The 19,190-nt window shown below is 40.0% G+C and overlaps 1 protein-coding gene across 3 annotated transcripts in view; it reads left to right on the top strand.

Moving 5' to 3' along the window:
- Positions 1–252: 252 nt before the first annotated feature.
- Positions 253–19,190, top strand: part of optc (opticin) — a 133,959-nt gene continuing 115,021 nt past the window's right edge. For all 3 annotated transcript variants that reach the window (XM_069190370.1, XM_069190369.1, XM_015342653.2), the window contains exon 1: positions 253–938. The gene's annotated coding sequence lies outside the window, so the exon portion shown is untranslated. The remainder of the gene's footprint in view (positions 939–19,190) is intronic.

Below are 19,190 nucleotides of genomic sequence, written 5' to 3'. Positions count from 1 at the left end.
GTGAAGTCGTGTCTTTTGCAGTATGTCATCTCGCGATATGCGGGCTTCATGTCGCGATATAGGGACTGGACATTTTGTCGAGGTATGTCATATTGCGACTTATGTCGCGACATGGGGGTCGGGGCGCATGTCCTATCGCGATATGTGGGCTTCATGTCGCGACATGGGGGCGGGGCTTTTTGTCGAGGTATGTCATATCACGACATATAAACTCCATATCGCGACATGGGGGGGGGGGGCATATCATATCGCGATATGAGGGCTTCATGTCGCGACTTGGGGGCGGGGCGTTTTGTCGAGGTATGTCATATCGCGATATATGGACTTAATGTAACGCGGCTGGTATGTGGTCGTGACACGTTGAATTGTGAATGCGCTGTGGATGCCATGACATTCTTTGCTATTCTGTCTTGAGCTCAGTGTGATTTCTCTTAGATTGATCAGTTATTTGAAACTAATGGATGTGTTACTGTGTATTCAGCGTGCTCATACAGCACACACAGTTAACTGGAGCCGCAGTATTTGGACCAAGAGGAAAAGCCACCACCAATAGCTTCATATATAGTTCTTGGAACTACAGCTGTGGCGCTTTACCAAATCAGAGTGTCGATTCTTAATCTTGCTAAATTTCACCCAATCGTGGCCCGAATTGTTCACCAAGATTCATGCCGGGGGTTTAGCCAATCACGGGTCTGAGAGCTGTTCAAGCTAGCAGCGCCAGGTGGATCGGCTTGTTTACTGTCGATGATAATCTATTTTTAAAATGTTTTACTTATTTGCAAAATAAATACATCGGCTTATTTTTATTTTAACGTCTTTATGGATTCACAGTGTCCCTCATTCTTCTAAATACATACATTTTTATTTGGAATATAACAGTCTCCGTTGTTTTCTGTGAGGAATACATGATATTTGAACAATTTAACCGTGTATTTAAGGTAGGAGAAACACCTTCAAAAATGAATAGAAATGTAAAGTCTACGATTATTATATTATTATGCTTGTGCTTTCAGTTTTGTATTTTATTGTTAAATTATATTGATCTTGAAACTAATACCTAAAAATGTGAATGTGGGCACTCGTGTACCAGCGGTAATTTGGAAACTGGTGTCAGGATACAGCAACGGTGTCTCTTCACCAATAAAAGGAGTACAAAGGCAATACATTTTCGAGAATATGGTTATAAATTTAAAGATAAAACACCTAACCCAAATGAACTAACATACTGTAGTAACTCCTCCCTAAATGTAAAGGTTTATTAGTATAAAGGCTGCAAACTCTGGAGTCAACTGATCAAAAGATCACATTGAAAGATCTGGTGATCGTGACCTTGCTGTTTTTGTACGTTGAAATATTGAAATATTGAAATTTATTTGAAACATCCACCTCACCCGACCAGACAGACTCAGAAAACAAATTGCACCCATTGTTTTAATCACATTCAGGAGTGAAATTACCGAGTATGTTTGTTAAATACAAACGCTATTTTTCAACTGCACAAACGCAGCACTGAAGTTATGCGGCAGGTTTCAGCGTTTGTGCTGTGCGTAGGGCAACTTCACGGAGCTCTCCAAGGCCTGTGGCCGGAAAAAGTTTTAGTAGCAGGATGGGGTCATTGGGCTAGACAAGGTGAACCAGACAACAACTTTGTTGATCATGCATGTTGCCTAGAGTAACACAATCCGGTATATTATTTTAGATGTGATGAATACTGCTCCGGTTTTTAAATGGATAGAACACATGTACATAGTGTTTCCGAAGGGTCAGTGTATTGTCCCCCCTCACAAGAATGCCCAGTTGCTACTTTGTTTAATTACATAACTGTATAACGGCAGGGCTTCGAACCAGGCTCCGAGGTACTTTTATAAGATGGAGTTAATAGTTTTAAGTCATCAAACTGTACCAGACCTTCAGAACCTTCCCGTGAATTTCTGAGACGACAGTAAGGTCAAAGGAATGGGCCCGAGTATCCTTTCCACGCAACAACCTTGGGGCAGGACTTGGGTTTCACGCTCCAGAGAGCCCGCTGGAGGATTCTCCTCCGTTGCTCTTCCTTTGTGATCTGCTCAATTATTTGGCGTGTTACACTGTGCTTGATTTTGCTGGGGGGGGTCTCGGGTCCTTCCGTCGATTCAGTTCTGTGGCTAAGAGACGTTGCACGAGTCTCGAATATTAGGTGAGATTTTGTGTTTTGAGATTTGTTCAGTTTTACATTTGCTACATGGTCTGTTCTTTGGTTTCTGACATTTATTTGAAAATGCCCCTTAAAGAAGTTTTTTTGTGACTTGTTTGTTTTTCTATAGCGACGTATCAGGTTTCTATAGCGACGTAGTGGATGGACTACGCCTCCCTGTAATTCATGACTTAGCCTATAAACCCACTTTCTTAATTCTGTAGGTTTTCTCATCTGATTTCTAACATTAAAACGTGTACATAAAATATTTTTATAAGTATTATCCTGTTTTGTTTCGTGCTGTTTTCAACGTGGTGCAGCTTATTGAATCCTGGAAGCCAGGGTTAACTTCTTAGACATGGCGTAATGCAGAGCAGAAACTGAAGTTTAGTGATTGATGAGTCAGTGTTGTAAGCTGAAAAGCTCGTACTTTATTATATATATTAATTGGGGGACCATGTCGAGAAGCTTCTCCACAAATATTTCAGCCAAGAAAGTTTGAAAACTTCAAAAGAGTTTGAATATGCACTGTATGATATGCAACAACCTACGGAAAGCGACTGCAAGTACTTCATTTCACCGCAAGAGGGGGCGCAGAAGCTGTACCTGAGCTATAATACCTGATACCTGCTTTATATATTTACCTCACGATGTTTTTCACTTTTGAAATTTTTTTAATGTGACCCGACACTTAAACAGTAAACTGTGTGACGTTATTTTTGTGACGAGTGTGATGTGTTTCAGAGTTATTGACAGGAAACCATCCAGACCACATACGTAGCTGTTAAAGCGGGTCGTCGTTTTCAGAAACGAAACTTTGATAACCGTTTACACTTTTCAGATAATTCTAGATGTGCACGTACGACTGTACGAATGTACTTTCTGCAATGCAGTTAGGTTTATTTGTTGCGAAATCCTAAAACTTTAAGTGCAGAAAAAATAAATATCCTGCTTTAATCAAATCTATACGTAGTTTACAGGGTTTCTTAGAAGAAGAAATGCATGTTACAAATGTATTAACCATTTTAGTCTATCAGGGGATCTGCAGGCTTTAAGGGTTTGTTAGTTGTAACAAAGAGAAACTTCCGAGTACTTCATCAGAATTACAATAATGTCTGGAATCGGTGAGGGATTCTGTTTTGTGCGGAGCAGGTGGGCTTTTAACTGACGATAAAAAGGCCGTGGTTAGTTAGGGTATCTAATTATAGCTGGATTCTGCCAAAAGATTTGAGGGAGCTTTAAGGGAACGTCACTTCATCGGACTGGGAAAGTAGTTCCACTCCCCTCTAAAGAAGAGCCTAACGAGTTGGGGAATGGGATTGTATCTTTCTGTGCAGAGTGTGTATGTTCCCCCCACATGCTCCAGTTTCCTTCAACCTGCCAAAGACATACTGCCTGCTTTTTAAATTTGTCTCCTGATTGTCTGTGTGTGTGCCTTGTGACAGACTGGCATCCTGTCCTGAGTATAGTTTCTTCTTGTGCCTTATGCCTCGGGATGTTCTCTGGTTTCCTGCAGCCCCTGTCCAGGAGCCAGTGACTTTTTAAGGGATGAATGGATCTCATTGTAAGGAAGAACTTCAGCATAAGTGATAGGAATGACCAGATGCCACACCTTTGTTTTTCAACTTGTTCTGCTTAGAATGATTTTTAATGGGGGAAATTGAGACTCCTGTAATGCTTTCCTCTATATTGGAATGGCAGCTGGAAAATCTAATAGCAGCTGCAGATTGTTTTGTTTACCTACTAAAATATCCCTCCCCCAAGAGTCCAAAACTTAATGATGTTCACTCAGCGTGATCATTTACTATAGCAGTTTGGGTTCAGAAATCAGGTGGGTCATTAAGATGTTTAAGAGGCTGATAATGTATTGTAAAATAGTTTACTGTGTGGTCTTTTCATTTGTTTTACAACAAGCTGTGTGAACCTTTTTACTGTTGTTTTTTTTCCAAATGTGTGCTCGCCTCTTTACTTCTCACTGTAGAATTTCTCTTGTAGACTGGCTTTCCTGGGGGAAAGGAAATATCAGCAGGTGTCCAGGACAGGACCGGGTGGATTTTTGCTTTTTGTAACGAGTGTTTTAATATGAATAGTCATTTTCTACTTTCATTTCAGTCATGACCAGCTTCCAGCTTTGCTGTTGTGATGAGTAGCCCTCAGGGATTAATTTCTTCACCTTTGTTCAACTTTGCATGATGTACCTATGGGGAGGGAAGAGTTAAGGAGTATTTTTGCAAGAAGCCTCGTCAAAATGCCCAGGAAGGATTTATTTTTGGTGAGATCTAATCTTTTCTGAACACAAGCCAGGCCACTCCTTTGTCCTGAGTGTATGATTCATTCTGCTGCTCCTTGTTTCCCTTGTATTCCATAATTGCGAAACGTGAAGAATACTACAGCCATCCAGGGAACACTGAAATAATCTCACTTTATTTATCTGCAAGCTAGACAACACCTGAGGTCAGGGGTGGGGGGTTAACGACATTATATAATTGCTATCATTAAACCTGTGAAACTGTGTCCTGTGGGATCAAGGCAGCAGTGCAAAGCCAAATAGCTAGCTGTAATAATTGTAAGTCATGTCGATACAGTAGGTCTTCATTCACTATTTGCTTAAAACTTGTCAAAACTATCAGCCAACTATTCATACATACTGTGAAAAAGACAGTCTAGTTCTAGTATTCCCAGCATGGCTGCTGAGTCTGAAAGTGCCATCTGTGATTTTCCTGAGGGATAATGAGTGGTTTTGCAAGAACATAAACAGCCTGTTCCTAATGATTATCACCCACCTAGTGTAGAATTTCATAGTGTTGTCAAGGATGGTAGTTTTCCCAGTCATGAGGTATGAATAAATCAAGCAGATCATTTTTTTTATTATTTCCATTTTATTTTCCTGTACCCAATCAAGTCATTTGTGGGTAAATCTCTGATTGCCTGTCTCTTTAGAGGAGGACATTGCAGTTGGTCTTCAGTTCTTAAAGAGCTTAATTGGTTGATTACCTTGGCCCAGTTTGATCCTCCCGGATCTTCAGGTGCTACGAGACACACCGCCCTTCCGGGATTTAGAAACTTGCACTACCCATATAAATATTGTGACTGCATACTCTTGCTGTAGTTAATGTCTGAGCACTTAAAAGATTTTCCTATTTCTCCCTTATGGAAAATGTTTTTTTGCAGTGATCTAAGGCAGCCTGGTGGGTCTGTAGATGATTTCTAACTCTTTGTTAACCTTTGTCGTTTGTGAACCCTGTGGTCTCCAGAGGTAAAGTGCAGTACAACATCTGTGTAATATTTTTCACTTTTTTCAAATATGGTTTAAATCTGGTTTGTGTATAGTTTTGGGTTTTGTCATTGTGAAATCTTAATCTTTAGCATAGAACAGAACTAGATTTTTGGAAAAGTACTAATAAACATCATAAGGATGAAATATTGTATACTGTATATGAAACATTGTGTATTTACTGTATGTGGTTTAAAATGATCAGATATCCAAGAAGCAGTTAGCCTGTAGTGATTGGCTGGTCTTTTTCAATATCACTCATGTTGGTCTAGGCAGCCATTAAATGTCAGGCAAAACTAAGACCCTGTATCAGCCAAGATGTTGGCCTGATCTGTGTATTTTCAATCCTTTCCACATCTTCATTATGAACATCTGTACCAATTGTATTGAAACTCAGTAGAGGTAATTACCAACCAAAGCTTTTTACATCTAAATAGGTGCTGAGATAGTATACATGGTGTGATCTGCAGTGTTTAAATATCAAAAGCTGATTGGAAGGTCAGAATTCATAAAACCACACAAACATCCAGTACAGGGTCAGAAGGAGCCGGAGCCTATCCTGGCAAGCAATGGGTACAAGATTCGGACAAGTGAGTACAGTAGGGATGGACAACTCTGGTCCTGCAGGTTTTACAAGTCCTTGTCAAATGACAGATGGAGATCTAATAAAAGTAGGCAGTGTGGCTTTTGATTGATATTATTGTTCACTTACAGTATATAAGGTCAAAGGTAGAATGAAAGGTGAAGCAACCATACAAGATGAGATTTTTTTGTAGATATATGCGTGTAAGGCTATGTCAAACAGCTGTTTCGACATGTTTGTTTTATGTTTCTTTTAATTGCATTGGTTTAAAAGCAGCCTTATTTCATAAAAGGTATTTGATAAACTGTCCTGTGTGTTGGGGTAGGGTGGCAAATTTTGCAGTGGGTTTTGGCTAAAGTTGAATCTCTGTGGTTTTTATGCTTTCACTCTACTTTCTAATGTGGAATTAATCTCTCTGTTCCTATTAGGATATAGTCTTAAATCCTGCCACTGATGTTTTTTTGTGGTGGACATCTAAGAAGAGTAGATGCTTGACTTCTAGGTTGCAAGATGCTTTTACAATTCCCGTAATTACCGTCTTTTAAAGATTTTATTTTCCATTCTAACTTGGCAGCATTGCTATTTACTTCAATGAATAAAAGAGTTTTAGTTTTGTCTGCAACTTGGTACTTATCAACTGTCACAGGTGTTGTAAAGGTTATAATCTAGTGGAGGTCACTGGGCCTATCCAGTTTTATGTGTAGTTGGTAGGTAATTGATGCAAACATTGCATCTGCTTGAAAGAGGCTATGGTATTGACTTCGACAACATGGCTGTTTAGCTTGTTCCACCCTCCTTCCTCTCTTTGGGCAAATCTTCCCCTCCAGATTCCACTTGTCCTGCAGTTTGTGTTTCGGGGACTCTGAAGAAGTCAACAAACTTTGATCTGAAAACAAGAGGGTAGTTGAAGGTTTGTCAGAGGCTTTTAAAAAACTGTAGGCGCAAGATTAAAAACTGTGACCTTTAATGATCGCAGTGTTGTCACTGATCATAGCTGCAGTGCAGCAGAGTACAGGCTTGTCTACTGAAGATGTCTCAGTGACGTGTCTGTTGTACAGTAGCCCACTTCTGATGTGCACTGATGGACAGTGATTGTCCATAATTTAAGAAGTGTTAGCATTTTGTTTTTGTGGATTGAAGTGGGTTAGATGATCTTTAGACTCCTGGACATGAGTACTGGCTCGTGTAGCTCAGTTGCTTCTTTCTTCAAATTAAAATAACTACGGCATCCTGACAAAGAGATGAAGGGGAGATACAATGCGGTCTTTTGTTATCCGCAGAATTATTGTCATTTGTTGAGGCTATGTCTGTTGAAAATGACATCAGTCCCTAAATGATTACGGCCCCAAGGCAATGGCGGTAAAGAGAAACAAAAAAGCCTAGATCTGATAATTACATTTCCATTAAGAAACGTTCTGTTCTTAATTAAGTAACCATAAAAAGACTGTGAGTAATTGTTGGGTGGGTATTTTATTTACTTGCTTATGTATATAAAATAATCTAATTTTGGAACTTTCTAATTCTGTAAGAAGTACAAAGATATAATAGATTAAAAGGTCACTCTACTACAATTATTTTGCTCAGATTGTTTTCCAACAGCAAACAAAGTTATTGCTACAGGAAAACAAGATTTCAGGGACTGTTCCATTCTGTAGAGTAACTAATTGCTTCCGAAGATCATTTTCAAAATCTGTAAGGAACAGACAATGATACACGTATGGAAATGTATGTTTCCAAATTGTTTTTAAATTAATCTCTTGTTCCACAAACAAGAAGAACCTTAGTTATTGCTGTGCTTTCTGGCAAAACCATTTCTGCCCATTTGAAGCCCTCAGGTCCTGTGCTCCACTATACTGTAGATTTTCTGTACTGTGCACTGCAGAACATGATGTGAAAGAGGGCTGTTCAGCCACCTAGCTTGTTTGGTTGCTACATTAGTTGCTTGTGGTTTCCCCATCTGATAAAGGCAGGAAGAGGAGGTCATCCCTGCATATCTGGTATGCTGTGTGTCCTTAATATGCCAGCTGTGACCTTCACAAGAGTGTATAGCTACTCTGACCCAACAAGAGTTTGGGGATTTTTCCTCCCTGCTTGTTTTCGTCCATAGCCTCTTGAAGAAGGTCATTTTCCCCTTCAAATTGTACATGGTACAGTACTTACAGTATCTCCTGCTTTTGCCTTTATCCGAAAATGTTGTTTGGGTGAGCAGGTAAAGATGTTTTAATTTGCCATGAAGTTGACAGATTTGCTTTGCACAACTATGGGAAAGTTAGGAAACGTGATCAATCACTCTATTGCAGAGATTACACCAGGATGTAAAGAACTATTAGGGCTACAGTTTAGACAGCTCTAGGTCCATCCTAGTGTAGTTTCTAGTAGATAGTCAATCCCCAAATACTATCCAACTGTTACCTGCAGTCCCATAGCTGCAGTCAGCAGCTTATTGGCTATTTCATTCCAAGAACCAACAGTCCCTCCATGCCTTTTTTTCAGCCCAGAAACTAAGTGTGATTCAGTGCTTCATCCACTGAACAAATGAGTGGAAACAAACCACTTTTCCCATCAGAACTTTATATCTGGTGAGATCCCTACTCCAGTTACGAAGGCCAACCATAGGTCCCTCCTTAGGTTCTTAAACACACAAATAGGAGACAACAGACTGCTATTTCCAAAACTGCCCTGACACTGCGCAGAACAGTGAACACTCTGGTAAAATAACCGTGGAAATGAAGGAAACGATCAGGCAGCATGGGAAAATGCTTTCTTTTGGCTTGACCCTCCACAGCTTTGAGTTGCATTCGTCTTGGATCCCTGTTCAAGCGCGTCTCTTGGCCTGTGCTGGGTTGGTATTCCTAATAAAGCTGTTGAAAATGACAGCTACTGCCCTGTAGGGTTAAATAGTTTCTCAAATAATAGGTCTGCCAATAATCATGGTTTATTTCCAAGGATAGGTTAATAAATCACTCTTTATATCTTGGACTGCCAAGGATTTAACTTTTATTATTGCACTTCAATAATTGTCCCTAAGCGCTTTCAAAAGTAAACAGCCTTTGCTTTCATTTTCACATAACTTGCACGTATTCTGGCTTAGTGTGATGCACTATGTTCTGAAAGTACAGAGCAGGAAACATGTGGCAAAAGGGGAAAGACTTGAGCCCTGTGTCTTTCCTGTTCTGTAACATGCTTGTGAAGTTAGGTTGCCTGTTCAGAAAATTATACAAAAAACTGGAAGGTGAAATGTGGCAGACAGGCAAGAGAGTGTGGGGAACAAGCTTAACTTGCACTTCAGGGAGCTAAGTGGACAATTATGCGCTGTACTAGTGCACTGCATGCCCCATGGGTGTCACTGTCGATGTTAGTACCCGCTGGGGTGCTGTGTGGTCATGCCCCACTTGTTCCTAAGGTCCTATTTCCTATATTCAAAGACTTCTTTGAAACATGTTGCATAAGATTAAACAGAACAAGCTGTCCTACATTTTATGCTTAAGAGCCTCTCATGAGGTTGGAACAACCTACTGTACCAAAGAGGGTGTTTCCAAAACCCAGGGCTGAGAACATTGGACAGAGTATTGGCCTTTGGGGTACATCATTCACAACTGTGTTTTTGGAGAAACGGTCTGTCAGTCTTCAATGTAAAAAATGGATAGTGAAATTCTGGGAGGAGAAATTGTCAGCAGTGAGTTGAGTTCAGTAGATCCTTTCCGCTCTGGGTTCTGAGGTTTGGTGATGGTCTTTTCTCTGTTTGAGCTCGTCTGGCTTTCAGCAATTGTTTTGCTTTCGCAATACAATGGCTCAAGATCTTAACAGATATTAACAGCTGAATACAGGTTTGCCCTTCTACACCGAAACAGCAGCGTCTTTTCTTATAATAATATTGTTTCTCAGAAGAAGTGATAACCACAAACATACCCAATAGAACATTGATTCTAGGAAGGATACATATTGCCATTTCCTCTGTGACTTCAACGAATTTTGTCAGTGGCAGCTGACTCTCAGTAGCTGAAAATCATTGTCAAAAGGTCAAACAGTGTGATTTGCAAGACCTGGTGAAACTCAGGTTCTTGATTAGCAGCTGGTTGTGTACATTGTGTATACAGTACATTATATTTTGTTAGTTTCAGAAGGAGTTGTCGTAGTCTGTAGTTGCCAACTTGAAAGTGAGTGACCTTTTCTGTATTTCTAAGTATTTTTGTCCCTTCATGTAGTATGAGATATTAAAAAACAAAAGAGAAAAGAAATAGAAAAAGTAGATGAGCATTCCAAATCTCTTTCTCAACATGAATAGAGAGCAAATTTACTTCCCATGAGGACTTGAGGTTAAAGTGTTTTAAAAAAAACATTGTTAGGCAAGTAAAAACGCATTGGACAGAAAACAATTTCACTAGTTGCATAATGTCGATTTTTTGGCTAGAACTGTAACTTTATGGTCATACTACGTTTTCAGTCATCAGCCATCACTATTTGGAGTTCTTTGGAGAATCTACTCTCTAATTACATTACAGGCTTTTCCTGCACCCCTTATTTTCAAATGTACAGTCTGCAAAAACTTGTATAACTGCTTTGGAAGAAGCCGGCTTCAGTTTTGGTAATCGCCTGTTTCTGTTTGTGCAAGCATTATATCCTGCAGGGTTGACTGAATTGATTTGAAACCCTGCAGTGATTTTTTAATAAACTGTAAAGTATACCTTTCATTCTCAACTGATGCATGTAAAAACACGACATCTGAGAACAGCAGAACATATTTACACAGTTTTTGGCTTTTGCTGTACTTCATTTGACTTACAGATCCTTATATAATTTTCCATCTGTGTAAGTTAAAATGATCTCTTATAATGTTTAATGGCTATTTCTGAAGGTTCCCTTCATGTTGTTTAGTGGGCTTGAGATTCTAGAACAGTAGCAATGAGCTTTAACAAACAAAGAAAGTTGTATTTTTTTTGCTTTACTTTTGTTTTAAGCCATCGTTGTAAAATTGTAGAATTTCTCTGCAATTGGTAGTTCAGAATCCTGGAAGAGGGTTTTCTATGTTTTCTAATAAACAAACATGTTGGGTTTTAAAATTTTGTCCAAAATACAATTGTGCCTTGATGTCACAGGGCCAAAACTAGGACTGGGTTTCCACTGGTCGACCTGTGAGTGATTTGTTTTCAATACAAAGTTTGAGGTTGCTGCAGTGTCTTTTATTGAGTTGACTTTGGCCCACAGGGCAGTAAGTTAAAATAAAATGCATTACGGGTTATTCAGGGAGTTAACTAAAGCATGAAATCTGACCCATTTGCATGTCTTGTACTATGCCATGTAGCCCACTGCTTCTACTACAGTTGTTTGAACAGGATAACTGTGTAACCACCCTGTACCAAAACATCCACACGTTTCTGGAGAGGCATGCAGTTGATAGCTTGGAAGTCCTCAATCCTGATTTTGCTGATGCCACCTGCTTTCATGCTTGTGTAGATATGGAGCTGTGAGAAGGTGACAGAGCTCTAAAATGGTGACCTTTATCTGAACTGCATTACCCAGAAAGCTGTATTTGGATGGGTACAGCTGAAGCTTCTGGGGTCAGTCTTTATTTATTGTGTGGAGACAGAGGGCAGATCCTCTGTTCTGTGACCTGCACCAAAGAGTAGGACACACCTGACTGAGAGACTGGTGGAACTGTTGGGAGTACTGGGTGTTACGTCCCAGTGTGTGTTCTGTGTGTGTTTTTTCTGTTATGTCCACACTGCTGACCCTTGATTGTTTTCCCTTCCCGATTGGCCCACCATTACACCACACTTTCAGTATGACATCATCATCAGTTAGCTCTCAGCCAATCAGAACACATCTTATTCAGCATATAACATGGAGGTTTTCAGCAAGGAGAGGCCTTTCGTTTGACTTCGGTCCCGTTTGGTTTTGGTTATTGCTTCGCTTCTGGTTATTGCTTCGCTTCTGGTTATTGCTTCGGCTTCGTTTGTTGGTTTGTTTTGCTTTGTGTGTGTGTATTTTCGTATAGCTTCGGCTTTGTTGTTTTGTTGTGTTTTTTTTGTTAGTTTCTTTGTACTTTCGTTTGTTTGTGTGTTCATCCTTGTTTTGCCATTACCTTGCCCCAGTGTTACATATTCAACTTTTGTGTTCTTTTGTACCCTGCTCCTGTTGATGACTCTTGTTTTCCCTTATTTGTATTCCTGGTTCACTTGTGTTTTTGTGTAAACTTTCGATATAAGGTTAGTTTAGGTTGTTGGGTACACTTTACACACTTAGTTGATTTTGTATTTGTACACTAGTTTAGTACGGGTGAATGCCCGTATGTCTTGTATGGTTTTGGGTAGTCAGTGCAGGTTAGCTAGGGTGTTGAAGACACCGAAGACCATGTGTTTTGGGTTTTCTTTTGTAGTCAGATTAGCTTTCCCTCACTGTCCTAGCCAGCTCCATTTTGTTATTTGTTATTTTCTTTCCTTTGGCACCACTCTAGTTCCTTACCCTTGTTATCACGCTTCCTAGTCCCCCACCAAAACCCACTTGCTTCCAAAAGAATTATCCTAAATGTTACACCCCTTTAGCCCTAGACACTTGGGGTTGTAACACTGGGAGAGTCTCGGAGGCAGACTGCTGGAGTGCTGCTCTACCATTCCGACAAAAATGAACCTTTGTCATTCTGGAACCCTGTGCGTGGACCACTGGTCTGGTCTGGTTCAGGTTGGACTCATTTTCTTTCCAGCATCAAACCACCACCTCTGCCCACACAGGGGTTTACTAGTGTCTGGGGACTATTTGTGATTGTGAAAATTTCTCCTTGTGCATGCTGGTGTGATTCAGCTCAAAGGTTTTATCATCTTGAAAACTGTGGGCATGCTCTTTTAGCAATACTGAATTACGTTCATTGTGTGTACATTGTAACTCGACATAAACCAATCCATTCACCCACCCACCCATTTTCTAACCACTTTTTGCAATAGAGGGTTGTGGAGAAGCCGGAGCCACTCCTGGCAAGCTAAGGGCACAAGGCAGGGTTCACCCTGGACAGCATGCTAGTCCATGGCAGGTTACACACACACTCACTCCTTGGGCCAATTTTCCCAGAAGCCAGTTATTCTACTGGTGTGACTTTGGACTGTGGAAAGAAAACCCATAAAACATGAGGAGAACATACAGACTCCACACAGATAGAACCCAGGTCTGGAATTGAACCCAGGGTCCCAACACTGCAAGGCAGCAATGTTAACCACTGTGCCACTGATGTCCCACAAGCCAGTTATTAAAGGTAAATTATCATTATTAATAATTATTAAAATTATTAGTACCCTTCCACATCTGCAGTCTTTTTACAAATAGGGGTTAATATTTTCCCTGAAAAATGATTGCATTGTGCTGCTAAATAATAAAGTTGCTTTAATTATTAAGATGTTGGTTGTTTTTATTCCAACAACATGATGATCTAACGCCTATCAAGATATTGATTAATTTTTTCCCCATTCGCCAAAAGAAGGGGCCTTTGTGATCTGATGGTATTTGCAAGCTTTAAACAATATTCCTTGCCTTTAGTTACTGCCTGTACAGTAACGGGGAAATTATTCAGTGTGTAAATCTCCCAGAAACACATTATCGTTCTTTGTATAGATTTTAACTTGGGTCCTAAAGCACAGCTCCACTTCGGTGTTCTGCAGGTCCTCAACACTGGTGATAAGGGGGAGTGGACACAGAAGACTCTGTACAAGGCAAGACCAGGTGATGAGAGAAGGTGGCCTCATAAAAGATTTTTTTTTTTCAGTTAGCTCATTCTCGCAAAGAAAATGTATAATTCCTATGAAAGGTGTTCCTGTGAAGACTGCAATAGCCAAAGCATTGCAGTGCACTAAGTACTCTGACCCAAGCTAATGGCTAGGAAAATAGTATATATGACTATCAGTTTCCTAAATCTCCTACTGCACATCAAGTTTTCATTTATCCAAAGGATCTTGGGTTTCATAAATCAGGACATTTAGCACTGCAGCACTGGATTGGTCATGTGTGGAAGGGGCCAAAGGTCAAAGCTGCTTTCAATTTGTTGCTCCACCAGGATAAGGGAATATGGTTTACAGCCCGGGTCATAAAAACGCATCAAAGCCATGGCTGGATTGTGGAATGTCCTTTGCTTTTGTTGTACAGAAATGCGTAAGCATATTGTCGTTGCTACCATGGGACCATCGGAGTGCGTTCCCTGCGTTCGTGCCCTTAATAAAAAGAAAGGCTGATGGGTCTGAGGCAGGCTTTATAAACAAAAACTGATAGACTGTTCTTGATGGAGCTTTTTCATTCTGGATTCTGGCATCAGAAAGGAATGAACTGAAATATACCGGCAACTGGTCCACGCTAAGGACAGCACCTTTATGATTATTTCCATTTATTTATGATTAATCTCTTCTCAAACAGAGCACTGTGATTTTTGATTGGATCATTTTTGAGTCTTCCCTTTCTCCTGTAGAAATAAACTTTCTGCTGCATTTATATGGTTATTAGCACAACCTGTGCAGTATTTATGAGTATATTACTGGGTCTGCCAGGAAATCTTGTATATCTGTATTGTTTTTTCTTCAGACTATATAAGTAGCAGATGCTGCATGATGATTCTGCAAGGGTAAAGCACATTATTTCACTGTAGTATATAAAGTTGATCTGGTTTATTGAAGCCAAGCATGAACTGTGACTTTATTTGTAACCCAGGCAGACGTACAGTATGTGGTGTGTCTTTGACTGACTTAAACCTTGGGGCAGTAGTTCTTCAGTGGGTTAGACCTAAGGGTCTCTTTTTTTTATCCCACAAGCAGATCAGTTGAAATAGCACTCTCGCCACCTTCAAAGAGATTTCATTCATTTGCAGAGGTTTCAGGTTTGGATGGATTCCAGTCTTTGGACTCGAAGTCTAAGACTCTTAAACAATATACCATGTTATTTCATCTTAATTCATTTCTGTGGTTTTAGATCAGATTTTATCGCTACCTTTTAAGGGTAATACAGTATATACTGTATGTAATTTACTGTATATACAGCAGTAATTTTGTAAAGTCGTTCAAATGCACCTGATTATTTCAAATCTGGATTTGTAACTGTTTTAGAACTGCACCTCATATCTTGGTATTTGACAACTAGACAGACTTAGACTTTGTGGGCTGTTTTTCTGGCAGCTCTTTTATTTTAGCCAACCTAGTGAATGTTTTCCCAGATTGATTCAACTGGCATTTCCCCAAGGCATTTCTTTCCTCTGATATCATGTGTTGTATTGGGTGTTGCCACACCTGTTTTTGCTTTTACCTTGAATTTGCTTTGCTCTACAGCAAAATGAAAACCTGCCAGAATATGACAAGCGGACATTTTCGGGATACTGTAGTAGTATTAGGTTCCACTCTCTGTGAGTGACCCTGTCTTGACGTGGTGACAGTCCTGCTCTTTCCCCAATGCAGTGCCATCATCACGACCATAGCACCCACAAATCCCTGCCTGTGTTTGTGCTTGATTTATCTAATTTTGGAAAAGTAACTTTGGCAGGACCACATGTTTCCATGGGAATGGCACTCTCTGGAAAATTGTTCTTCAGCATGTCGACAGCATATTTTATGAATACTTATCCAAATCCCAAGGGTTTCAAGTTTGGAGGGAGATTCTGCAACCCAATTTTTATGGTAACCCCAAGAAGATAAAAAATATATATTTAGAGCTTATAACTTTATAAAGAATGACTGCGTTCTTTTTTACAGAAAACCGAGCAAGGTTAGATCAGGGAGTTGGGGATCAATTAGATAATTATTTTACTATGATTGTAGAAAAATGCTGGGTTTTCATACGATAACATAATGTTACATTTCCAAATAAAATCAAATTATTTAATTGGTGCCTGTTAATTTCTTATTCTAATCATTTGTAGATTTAAATATTTACTTAATTATAGTAAACTTAATTTACTATAATATCAAGTTTCCATATTTACATTTAGGATATGCAAGGTCATTAAAGTACTATTTTATTGCTGCTTAACAAAATATTTGCATGATTTTACTTAAAAATACTTTTGCTAGAAGCAGGTGACTTAGATTTTAGTACGGAAGATTCACAATAAGGGAAAAAGTGAACTCATCTTTGCTGGAGAAATAGCAAAATTGAATCGTATTTCCCCAAGACAGTTTCTTCCCATTACCTGGAATTACCGCGGTTGGCAACTAGTTTAATAAGAATCATTATTATTTTCACAGCAATGTTTCTTCCATTTTATGAAGATGCATTGTCTGGGAGACCTTTTCAAAAGCTGGAGTTAACGAGGAAGACGTGAGGAGTAAGGTGTGAGCGTGCTTTCTCTGCCATATAGTTTGAGGAGATGCATAGGTCTGATTATATTTACATGGAATCAACATATGGTTTCCATTATTAGTTCATTACAGCAACATTGAGTGTAGGAAACCGCAGTGGAGTCTTAAAAGTTCAAGTGGTGAAAATCCTTACTGAAAAACAAGTCTGTTTTCCATGATCACCCTTGTAATAAAAATAATCGAAAGTATATACAGTAAATGATCCTGATTTGTGAGTTAACAGGCTTTGCAATACAGTGAATACTAAATGTCACTTCAGTGACAGTAGTAGCACTATGGAAATGGGAAACTGTTGTGGTGATTTTTTTCCATCAGTGATGGTTTTTTGTTGGTGGTGTGTAAGGCTTATACACTTTTCCTTCATGTGTGTTTCCTGCAAAGAAAAGGTTCCTTAGACCTACCCCCCTTGTTAAAACCACTTTAAATTTTACCTCCTGAAATTGAGACCTGCAAAACAGCTCTCTAATTTGTAGGCTGTCTCTAGAGAGAGTCTTCATTATCCCCAAGGGGCAATTTGTTGTATACTGTAGCAGTAGACAATATAAAAGGTGAACCCACAAACAAATGATACACTTCTATATACACGAGAGAATCATACAGGATGTGTTTTTGTTTGTTTTAGTGATGACTGATGTGCAGTCCCAGAACTGTGGTTTCACTCCATTGGTATTGGTAACTCCTGTTGGTCACTGTGTGATCTCGATTATTGAATTAGAACACTTTTACTTGTGTGTTTCGAAAAAAGCTTTATTACAGGTTGTGATTTATCCAGTGGAGCAGTGGCTTACTTCTGGCTCTCTTGTGGGCAAAATGTCGGGGCGTAGGGATGGCAGTGTTGAGCTGTTGCTCTTTCACCACCAGGCCTGCATTTATAGTATTCTTTTGAGTTTGTGGATGTTCTCACCTGGAAAAAATCTATAAAACAAAATTACAGATGAAGACAGTGGTTATCCATTCTCAGTCTGCAAACATTTGAAAATGTCTATTAAGAAACCACATCCGTACTTGCCTTCCCAGTGCTGTGCGCTGAACTATCAATATTGAAGTTTTTCTTTCCTCCTTAGGTTTTTGTTTCATTGTTTTGAACTCTGCTTTCACTTTTGGTAAAGAGTTTTTGTTGGGTTTGGAACGAAGCATTATCCGTATAACATTTCTTTTCTGGCGAACCCTAGGGAAAACCTGTCTAAATAATAAAAATTGCTTTCTGGACACTCCACTCAAAGCGCTTTACAGGTAATGGGGACACTCCTCCACCACCACCAATGTGCAGCATCCACCTAGATGATGCGACGGCAGCCATAGTGTGCCAGAACGCTCACCACACTTCAGCTATCAGTTGGGAGGAGAGTAATGAAGCCAATTCATAGATGGGGATTATTAGGAGGCCATGATGGGTAAGGGCCAATGGGAAATTTGGCCAGGACGCCAGGGTTACACCCCTACTCTTTCCGAGACACACCCTGGGATTTTTAATGAACACAAAGAGTCAGGACCTTGGTTTTACGTCTCATCCGAAGTACGGCGCCTGTTTACAGTATAGTGACCCACATGGGCCCCCTGGTGGCCCCACTAACACCTCTTCCAGCAGCAACCTTAGTTTTTCCCAGGAGGTCTCCCATCCAGGTTGCTGACCAGGCAACTCACCTGCTTAGCTTCAGTGAGTTGCCAGTTGTGAGTTGCAGGGTGACATGGCTGCTGGTGGTTTAAAGACTTCCATTTGAGTAACCATAATCTAAAAGGCCAAATCAATTAATATTAGTGTATACTAACAATACACAATACTATGGAATATCAGCTCATGACAGCTGCATACTGTTCGGTGTTCCTGCTTCATGAACCTAAGACCCTGGCATCAATTCTAGTTGGTTTATGTGGTCTGTGTGGAGTTTACGTGTTCTCCCCAGTTTTGCATTTCTCCCAAACACAGGCTGTCTAGGTTGGATTGGTTATTTGAAATTGACCCATTCTTCGCAGCCCTGCGATGAATCTCTCATCCTGTGAGAGAAACCCTGCACTTCTGGGATGATCTCTGGTTTGTCATGACCCTTCCCAGGATAAGTGGTTTTCTGATCATGGGAGATGAAAGTTTTTCACACAGATTGATAGAAATTGGTTCAGAATGTCATTTCTGGGCACTATCTGATGAGAGTAATACTGTTGAGAGTAATAAAGTTCTATGAAAATGGCTGCTGGACTCTGACCCCTTTGTACGTAATCCCCACTGCTTTCACTTGCTTCTCTTTCCACAAGGACAAACATTGTTCTGATAGTATGACCTTCAGGGGCTGGTGTCCTTAGCATGCTAAGAAATCTGGTCACCTCTTCTGGCACTTAAAAATGGACACGCATGGCATTTAACATTTTCATTAGGGGTCAGATGCTGCTCCAAAGCCTGAGAGGCTGCAGGAGCACAGCAGGGAAGACCTGATATCTGTTCAAAGAGTCATGCCAGTTCAGGAATTCCAGAAGTTCTTCAAAGATCAAGGACACTTGGCCAGAGTTGCTTCCTGCTGGGTTTTCTTCAGTGTGAAGCGCTTAAGTATTTCCATACTCCTGTCGGAATTTCTGGTGCCACTGATGTGCCACCATAAAATTAAGGACCTAAGCTGATACTCGTCAATAGTAAACACTTTAGTCTTTTAATTGCCACGTCTGCAGAATGAATGAAGATGCCATGGACAGGCCTAACTGCATGTCTGCATTAGAGGAGTACAATTAAAAGTGGGAACAAAAAAGAAATGTGTTATGAAATGGAATAGATCCAAGTGCTCTTTAAGATAATTAAATCTTTAAGGTACTGTAATTCATTGCAAATGTTGATGTCACCCAGTTCTCACTGAT

The sequence above is a fragment of the Lepisosteus oculatus genome, chromosome 5 (assembly GCF_040954835.1).
Source record: "Lepisosteus oculatus isolate fLepOcu1 chromosome 5, fLepOcu1.hap2, whole genome shotgun sequence".
Classification (NCBI taxonomy): domain Eukaryota; kingdom Metazoa; phylum Chordata; class Actinopteri; order Semionotiformes; family Lepisosteidae; genus Lepisosteus; species Lepisosteus oculatus.
Note: the sequence above shows the minus strand (reverse complement) of the source record. Positions and strands in the feature narration are given on the sequence as shown.